Genomic DNA, 9784 nt, shown 5'->3' with positions numbered 1-9784 from the left:
CTCCGATGAAGGTTAAATACGTTACTATTTTTATATGAAATATTATTTTTGTTTAAACACAAGTCATATTAAGATCACATTTCTTAGAATTTATTAGGCCTTCGACTTTGGCAACTGTGCTACATTCTATTTTTGGAAACCTACAACAAATACTGAAGTACCTGAAAATCCTGAAGTAGAAGTAAGGCTTGGTAAATAGCTAACATGCATTTGTATGTTCTAATTATATTTCTATGTTCTAATGATAATCATCTCTTATCAAACTTAACCTTAAAGTTTACCTTTATATTTTCAACTAAACCTCTGGTTTTCTAAAACTCATCTGGGATACCATCTTCTAGAAGATTCTCAAACCTACTGAGAAAATAAGAATCTTGCTTAATTATACAGGGGTCCAAATTTTGCCTACATGGGAGGGCAAATGTTCTCCCCCAAATTAGGAGAACATGTTGACATTGTGAGATAATTTTAGTGCATAAGTATATACTCTCAAGGTAGATGTCTATGTGGCCATTACATTTTTTCTTGTCCTAGAAGGGGAGAATTAAACAGAATATATGGTTTGCTATAATGTCATCTATTCCACACTGCTAAATTTAATTCCTTTTGTGCTCAGATGCTCAGTCATGTCGATGCTTTGCGACCCCATGGACGATAGCCTATCAGGCTCCTCTGTCCCTGGAATTCTCCAGACAAGAATACTGGAGTGGGTTGCCATTTCCTCCTCAAGGCGATTTTCCCAACTCAGGGATGAAACCCAGGTCTCTTATGTCTCCTGCATTGGCAGGCAGATTCTTTACCACTAGCGCCACCTGGGAAGCCCTTAATTCCTTTTAATAGTGTTGTCAGGGTAAGCAGGAGACTCCGGTTTGATCCGGAGAAGGCAATGGCACCCCACTCCAGTACTCTTGCCTGGAAAATCCCATGGACGGAGGAGGCTGGTAGGCTGCAGTCCATGGGGTCGCACAGAGTCGGACACGACTGAAGCGACTTAGCAGCAGCAGTAGCAGCCGGTTTGATCCCTAGGTCAGGAACATAACCTGGAGGAGGAAATAGCTACCCACGCCAGTATTCTTACCTGAAAAAAATCTCCTGACAGAAATGCCGGGTGGGCTACCGTCTATTGGGTCGCAAAGAGTCGGACATGACTGAGAGACTGAGCATGCGCACAAGTCAGGATAAGTTATGTAAAGCTAAAAACAAATCCCGAATTTCAGCAGCCCAAGATGTTAAAGATCTATTCCTCTATCACAGTGTGTATCTGTTATGGTGAATTAGGGTCAGCCTTCTGCTTTGACTTCACTAAATGACCGAAGCTTGACAGAGAAGTCACAATCTGGAAGCCACAAATTCTCACTTTTGGCAAACTCTCACTATGTTTCTGCTCAGAAGTGACATATGTCACTTCCACACTCATTTCTGGGTGAAAGTGAGTCACACCCACATAAACATCAAGGAAACTGGGAAACACAATTCCTTCTTGACATAAAAGTCAAAAAGGGCTACATATGACTGAATAGTAGTAGTGTTACCGTATTAGTCAGTATTTATAGGACTAAGTGCCAAATTCAAAAGAATTACCTAAAATAAAATACTGGATTTATTTAAAAATAAGTAAAACAACAAACAAACAAACAAAAGGGTGAAAAGAAGATTGAAGATTGCAGCTATTCTGTGCTTGCTAGGAAGAATGGCGTTCAAATCTTAGAATGACAGCAGTAATAATTGTATTACACATCATCAGAACATTTTACAAAAAATATAATGTTATAGCATAGCAAAATATTCTTGTAAATTTTCTCTCTAAGATAAGGTGTTCTGATAAGGTGCTTTTGTCTTTCCTCATAAAATCTATCTTTTTAAATATCCCACTGAGAAACACATTTGCTATTTTGTACAAGTCTTTTCAAAACCTTAAAGTCTAAATTCCTTAATAGGTGGAATGGAGATGGTGGAGAATCAGATGCAGTCCACAAAATCATTTAAATATTTTACCTTAAAAAATATTGCAGTCGTATTGACATTTTATAGCTCTTATTTACTCTATGGAAAGTGGCATAAATAGATCTTTGGCAAAGAGCAGTTTATGCTACATAGTACCTGAGTTATTTGAGAAGGATGAAAGAGATGTTATATGAATGTAGCTACCCTTATATTATTAATGACAAGAAAAAACAATATAAAGACCAAAGAATTCCTAACTTAGTTTTATTTTGATGAAGCAGAGTCACTAAAATGTAGTTCTGTAACAGCATAGAATGCATTCTAATATATATGGAGAATAATTCCCTTTTATTGGAGTTTTTAACTTTTAGGAACAATACCCATGGTGTTAATTTAGGCAAACAGCACATCCCAAGTCTGAACTGGGACCCAGGTTTGACATATATTCTGAGGAAAGATTGCCACCTACTGGAGTGCCAACACCACTCCCTTAGGTCTTAGAGTATACGTAAATACAGCTTCTTGAAAATTGTAGACCTTAAAACTAAAACCCCAGTTTGTCTATAAAACCTTCCCACAGTTATTTCAAGAGAGGCACCTAGATATGAAATTATTTTAGTCATCCTCCAAAGAGAGCTAAACATGAGCAGCCAACCCTTGGACGCTACTACTCCTTATTCTGGGGTCACTCTCACAAGCTGGTTGGGGTGCAATAGAGGAGATTCCATTTTCTAAAATGTCAAGTGGGTACCAGCTGGGTTTCCCATCTTGATCAATCCAACTTTCACATTGGATTTGTAGTCAAAAATGATTCTAAAAAGAGAAAAAAAAACCCACTATTTTTAAATATGTATCTGACTGCTTGCAGCAGTTCTAATCTTTTTAAACTTTTCATCTTTAAATTATTTTGTGAACTACATATTACAGGTACATGGTTTAGAAGAAGAATAATGAAATTTAATATGTATTCATATGAGCAGCAGAACTGGTGATTTCTCTGAAAAAATGGCAAACAACTGAAATTATACTCTTCATTCAGTTGTTACCCTGTGGCCATTTGTAACATAAGCAAGAGACTTCAGTTCTGTCTTTTGAGTGTTGGTGAAAGAAGGGTGATTTTAAGCCTAGTTACAATGCTGCTATCGGCTTTAAAGGTAAACGTATTTTAACTATTAGTGAGTTAATATAGCTTGATGGCATTTTAGTAGATCAGTATAAGAAAAGACAAAGAGAAGATTTAAGGGTACCAAGCCACAGAATAAGGAAGGCTGCCAACAAGAGGAGAGGGTCTAGAATAAGAGCTCAATGAAAGAGAAAGAAAAATGGGGAGTAAAAGATTAAGGATAATGATTAGGAATGAGAATAAAAAGCTGAGATGCCAGAAGTAATAGTACAGTTGTGTCTATGTAGAGAAATGTCTAGGCAGGAGACAATGTGATAAAAAAAAAATAACAAAAGAGCAAAATCAAGACTTTGGAATTACACAGACCTGGGTTCATTAACACTGTGGCTTGGGAAGGGTCTTTAACTTTGCTAAGGACGAGTTTCCCACAGACTAAGAATAACAATTTCCTCTTAATTTTTAAAGTTAAAATAGGTAATACATATAAAATGCTTAGGATCCTAAAACACACAATAAATATTTTAAATTTCACTGTTCCTTTGACAGGTTAAAAGATAAGGCAAAAATTAATGAAGACCTTTGGCCATGGTAGACACACAGACACACAAAGGAGGAGAGGCAATAAAAGAAAATTTAAGAATTGGGAGCTGAAAGGAAAAGAATTGAAATTGCAACAGTAACAGGAAACACAAGACCTTGATCAGAAAATTGTTGCTGTAATGAGAACAGTACTGGCTCAATGTAATACCTGCATTTTGAAAACAAAGCAAAATATACTGGCAAACTATGCTTGTGCTGGCCAAAATACACTGCTGCTGCTAAGTCACTTCAGTCGTGTCTGACTCTGTGCGACCCCATAAACGGCAGCCCACCAGGCTCCCCCGTCCCTGGGATTCTCCAGGCAAGAACACTGGAGTGGGTTGCCATTTCCTTCTCCAGTGCATGAAAGTGAAAAGTGAAAGGGAAGTCGCTCAGTTGTGTCCGACTCCCAGCGACCGCATGGACTGCAGCCCACCAGGCTCCTCCATCCATGGGATTTTCCAGGCAAGAGTGCTGGAGTGGGGTGCCATTGCCTTCTTCAAAATACACTAAATAACAGATTTAGCTATCCCCATGATATATTTTCTGTATCAATGTCATTTCTAATTTTAATCTGCAAAATTTTCCTTCACTCCTCTTTGAGCTACATTTCCACTTTTTGATAACTTTCTGGACATTTCTGTTTGAAATCTTATTCACGTCTAAAAATCAAAATTGCCGTAATGGAATCTTATTATCTTCATTATAAAACTTCACCTTTCCCTAGTGACTTTTTCCTTTATTAATAACATCACTGTTCTCCTAGGACAGAGGTTACAGTACTTAGATCAGTACTTCAATTTTTTTCTTCGTTTTTTACCAACCCCTCCAATGTCATGTGGTGTTTGTGGGTGGGATGGTGGTGTTACGATGAAAATCAGAATGTACACATTTTTTTTTAGAATTTGTATAGTGCATCTTCCCTGGTGGCTCAGACAGTAAAGAATCTGTCTGCAATGCCAGACACCCAGCTTTAATCCCTTGGTTGGGAAGATCCCCTGGTGAAGGAAATGGCTACCATCTCCAGCATTCTTGCCTAACGAATCCCATAGACAGAGGTACCTGGTGGGCTACAGTCTATGGGGTCGGAAAGAGTCAGACATGACTGAGTGAATAACAACATATACATAACATTACTTAACTTTTACCTAAAGAATCTTCAGCTAATCTACCTCCTTATTTCAATTATTGCCACTATTATCTTAGCAAATATCTTTTCCATTTCTTGCCTGGATTCAAGAGGCAGGGTCTAACATGCCTTAAGAAGTCTACAGTGTTCAAGGGGGAATCTTCTTTTGTATATTATAGGAACATATATATTCCTGGCTGTTTATCTTCCAAGATGACTCTGTACATGTCTTATCCTCTGCCCATAAATAGCCCATGTATATCTCAAGACCCTGAACCAATGAGAGCTTCTCATTGATTCCTCATGAAATGAAAGACTGACTGACCCAGAAGGTGCCAGGTCCCAGTCTCAGGATACCAAAACATCACTAGAATAAATTGGAGCTATTTCTAACCAAAAAAGGATGGTAGTGGTTTAGTCACTAAATCTTGTCTGACTCTTGCTACCCCATAGACTGTAGCCTGCCAGGCTCCTCTGTCCATGGGATTCTCCAGGCAAGAATACTGTAGTGGATTACACCTGTACATGTATTTTCAATTGCACACAGTGATTTAAATTTTAGTCTCTTTGAGGTCATTCAATTATTGCTTTGACACCAAATGCTCATAGTGTAGCTCTGCTTATCTGACATTAGTGGTGTATTTTATCATCAAAAATTTCAGCCTTTGCCCAGGAGTTGTCTAATTCAGGTTGCATATATGCTTGCTCACTCAGTCATGTCTGACTCTGCAACCCCATCGACTGTAGCCTGCCAGGCTCCTCTATCCATACAATTCTCCAGGCAAGAATACTGAAGTGGATTCCCATGACCTCCTCAGGGGAATCTTCCCATCCCAGGGAATGAACCCATATCTCCTGCATCTCTCGCAGTGCCAGGCAGACTCTTTATCACTGAGCCACATGGAAAGCTCCTAATTCAGAAAAAGAATTTTAAAAATAAGAAATAAAAACATAATAGAAGCCATAGAGAATCAGTAAAATTTTTGTTTATCCTCCTTCCAGAACAGTGAATCTTCACTGGTTAGTGGAAGACCTTGGTAAGTGACTTTATTTATAATATTTATTGACAGAAAATATTACCCACATTCACTAAATAAATACTGAATAAATAATAAAATATTTTTGAAATACAACTTATTGGCTTGTTCAGGCCTTCAAATGCTTACTTTCTCCATATTTATGTCTCTTATCATACTTACTGTCTTATTTCATTGAATTGAACACAGATTTGTCTTCTCTAAATGCTAGGAAGACAGACTTTTATCTAACACTGTGCAAGATTGGAAATATAAACAGTTTTGAGAATTGGAAGTGAAGAACCATGCCCTCCATTTTAGTTCCAGACACAGAGCCTAGTAAAGATTGGCATTCTGTCTTATGCTTTACATAGGTGATATAGTGGAAATGAGTTATGAAGGCTTAAAAAAATACAACTGTCTTGAATTTTAGGCTATTACATTATAAGTAATGGCATGAAATCACAGAATTTCATGCACAAACACACATACACACACACACATACACACACCGACTACATAAGAGATTTTAAGGTAGAAATGATCTGTTTATCCAGTAAGGACTATTGTGTTCATAAACGCAAGTGTTAAAAAACAAATGCACCTGCAAAGAAGATGCACAAGTTTTTTTTTTTTTAGTTTTTTTTTTTTTTTTTTAGTTTTTTCCCCCTGAATTTTAGATTTATAAAAACTATGTCTCAGCTGCTACCTTTCAACAATTTTACTCTGAGGCAATAAATAATTCAATGTGCTAATTTGACAGATGACTCTCCAGGAGCCTCCTACCATTACTAGCATCATTAGGCCATAATATGCGTGACGAGGATGGGCCATTCAGCAAATGTCCTTCACTTGTTTACCCCTAAAGAGCTGTACTCTGCACAATTAACTAATGAAGCATTATGGACCTTATTTTTCCCCTTCCCTCCTATTTCAATATATCAATGCAGAGAGTCCGAGGGAAAATATATTCTGTTTCCTTTTACTAAATAAGTATTTATGCGGTGGTTAAGACTTCACTGTAGCTCCCAAATGAATAAGGGGAAAATAATAAGATAGTCAAAATGGATTATCATCATCATTATTGTTATTATTACTTCCTTTCTCTTCCATGGTCTGTAAGGAAAATGTAAAAGCAATTTGGTGTTGAATTGCCAAAAAAAAAAAAAAAAAAGATCAGTGTACAAATCATCTGCTTAACATTTGCTGATTATCAAGAACTTATTTGAGTTTAAACTTTAATCCTACTTTTAAAAAATATTGAAATAGTACTGTGAATATTCTAGTTGGGTTTTGTGTGTGTGTGTGAATATACCCTTACTGTTCAAATCAACAAAGCACATGTCTACAGATGTTCAGATGAAGTCACCAAGTCTGTCTAAATAGTTCCATCCCACAGAAAAGAAACATCAGCTTACTTGCCTATTGTTATTGTTTCACTAAATATTTGACTGCCAGAATATTTTGTTTTGGGGAAAAGAAAAGACGTCCCAAGGTTGAAATGCTTTTAGGGATCGCTTTCTTGCATTGTATTCTTAGTATCCTTTACCATCCCTGGCACTGGTTCGTGGTTTAGAGTGTAGAAAGTAAACATTGAAAGTAAAGTAAAAAGCATCTCACTGGAAGAAAAGTGGGAGGGGTCTAGGAGTAAAGCAGGTACGTTTTCCCTTTGCAGTCATCCAGACCCACAGTGATATTGATGTTATTTTCCAAGAGAAATAGTCACATTTTCCTAGACATGAAACTATTTTTCCCCAGTTGACAACACATGTCCAAAAACAATTATAATGTTCCTCTTTGAACAAATAAAATAATAAGCATTATGATATGAATCATAGTAAATGGCTATGATTTATTAAGAGCCAATTCAGTCTAAGCCCTTTACGCTTATTGCATGTGTGAAGCAAATATGAAACACTGGTGTGAAAGCCTTGTTGGTTCCTCTACGAACCTCAAGGTTTCAGAAAATATTTATATTAAAAAAGAAAGAGAACCCTTAAATGTCAAGAGTTCTGCAGATAAATTCTAGAAGATTATCAATGTCATGTCATATTTACAGGTTTCAAAATTCCTGATAAGTCATATTCCACTACTCCACTTGAACAATTTAATCAATTTTACTTTCAGTAGGATAAATGTTAAAGATGTTAACTCAATAATGAGTACATTTAGGGGAAAAATATTTCACTTTTCTCAATGTAAATATTCCCAGTAACCTTACTATAGCTTTTTGATAAATTATAGATGCAATGAAAGTCTGACATATTTCTGATATTTTGCATGTAGTAAGTTGGATATTGTTTAAAATATTCTCTTCTCTATACACATGTAAAAACAGCAAGTAAAACATTTTTCAAGATGAAGTTAAAATGGAAAATACTACTTGAATGCCAAAGAAAACCATAGTTTTCTTGCTTTTTGTATCAGGTAGAAGGCAATGTATCATAATTAGGATGGTGATATGTATCATCATTATGAAACATATCCTATCCATACAAATCTGAGGAATATTAATAAAAAGTAGAAACATTTCCAATTGCTAGTAATGGAGGAATTTCACAACATTGAATATATTTGGTGCAAAATTTCTTTAGAACCACCCCCCCCCACCAAAATTCACATTTCTATACAAATGCTCTTCCTTTCCATATAAATCTTTCCATACAAGGTTTGTTAAATTTTGTGGAAAATTATTTCACGATTTGAAATATATACTGAGTATTGTCTACTACATGCAGAATCTATAATTTAATCCTGATATCCTACTAAATGGAAAATAGACCAAAATAGGGAACACCTTATAGAATAATTAAGTGCTTTATAAACATGGAAGCGAAAAACTTCATTTTAAATGGCTAATCATTTATCCACAAGAGTTATCTAGCAAAAACAGTATGGGTAATAAATTACAGCTTATAATTAATAAAATTACCTCTACAGTTTTAGGATGTTGGCATTTGAAATGTTTCAAATATCACTAATGAGTACTGAAAGTTATTAGCAAATATTACATACTAACAATTATTTTAAAATGTTGTTTCCACACTAAAAAAGGCTGAAAATTAATAGTGACTGTGATTAAAAAATCACTCAAATGAGTATGTATAATTTCCATATGAATTTGTCTATAGTCAACAGAATTTAACCAAAATTATCACAAATTTTATTTAAGATGTCTAATGAAATAAGTAATCCAGCTTTTTGTAAGAAAAAAAGCTACATGTAGTGCTTTTCTAGATCTTTGTTCATTCTGAAGTAGTAATTTCTTTTTTCTAGTGTGACTTTGCTAAAAATTCAATAATGTACTGTTAAAAAAAAAAATCATAGCTATACTAAATACATCCCAGAGCACACTCCCATAGATATGCCACTTAACTGCAGGCTCACAGTTCATCGGAGACATTTCTGTTTATTTTGCTATCTTTTGTTAAAGAAATCCACAGTAACAATGATGACCAGACAAAGGGAGGGGAAAAAAGCCATTCATCCATTCATAGGTAATTGAATTCCCTCATATTTCATAAACAGACTACCTATCTGTAGGGTTTGTTTTATTTGAATAACTTTCTTTAAAATGCTTTTCCCTATAAGATGGGGAATTACAATAATGTTTAAGAACTCAAGGTCAAAACATTTTTAAGTTAGTTTATTTGATGGATGCATTGTCATGAGAGAAGGCACCCCTCCTTTCTCTCTCCCCTCTCTCCCACAAATTGCCTTTAGACTGGATGTTTATTGCCCAATGTAAAGAACAAAACAGGGAGGTAATTAAGCTTAGAATTGCCTGCTGGTGCTTATGACAGTCAAACCACCAACCTAGGACTAGGAGTCCTCCCAAATCTGCAAAGAAGGAGCCTTGGTTCAGGAACAAAGCTAAGCAGCAAGACATCATTACTGTTAATTACGTGATAAACAAAGAAGACTTGGTGTCAGTGGCAAAACACCAAACTCAGGGCGGCAGCTGATGCTGTAAAAGACAGTTGGCCTGACTTT

This window comes from Bubalus kerabau, chromosome 18 (genome assembly GCF_029407905.1).
Source record: "Bubalus kerabau isolate K-KA32 ecotype Philippines breed swamp buffalo chromosome 18, PCC_UOA_SB_1v2, whole genome shotgun sequence".
Taxonomy (NCBI): Eukaryota; Metazoa; Chordata; class Mammalia; order Artiodactyla; family Bovidae; genus Bubalus; species Bubalus kerabau.
This window is presented reverse-complemented; position numbering follows the sequence as displayed.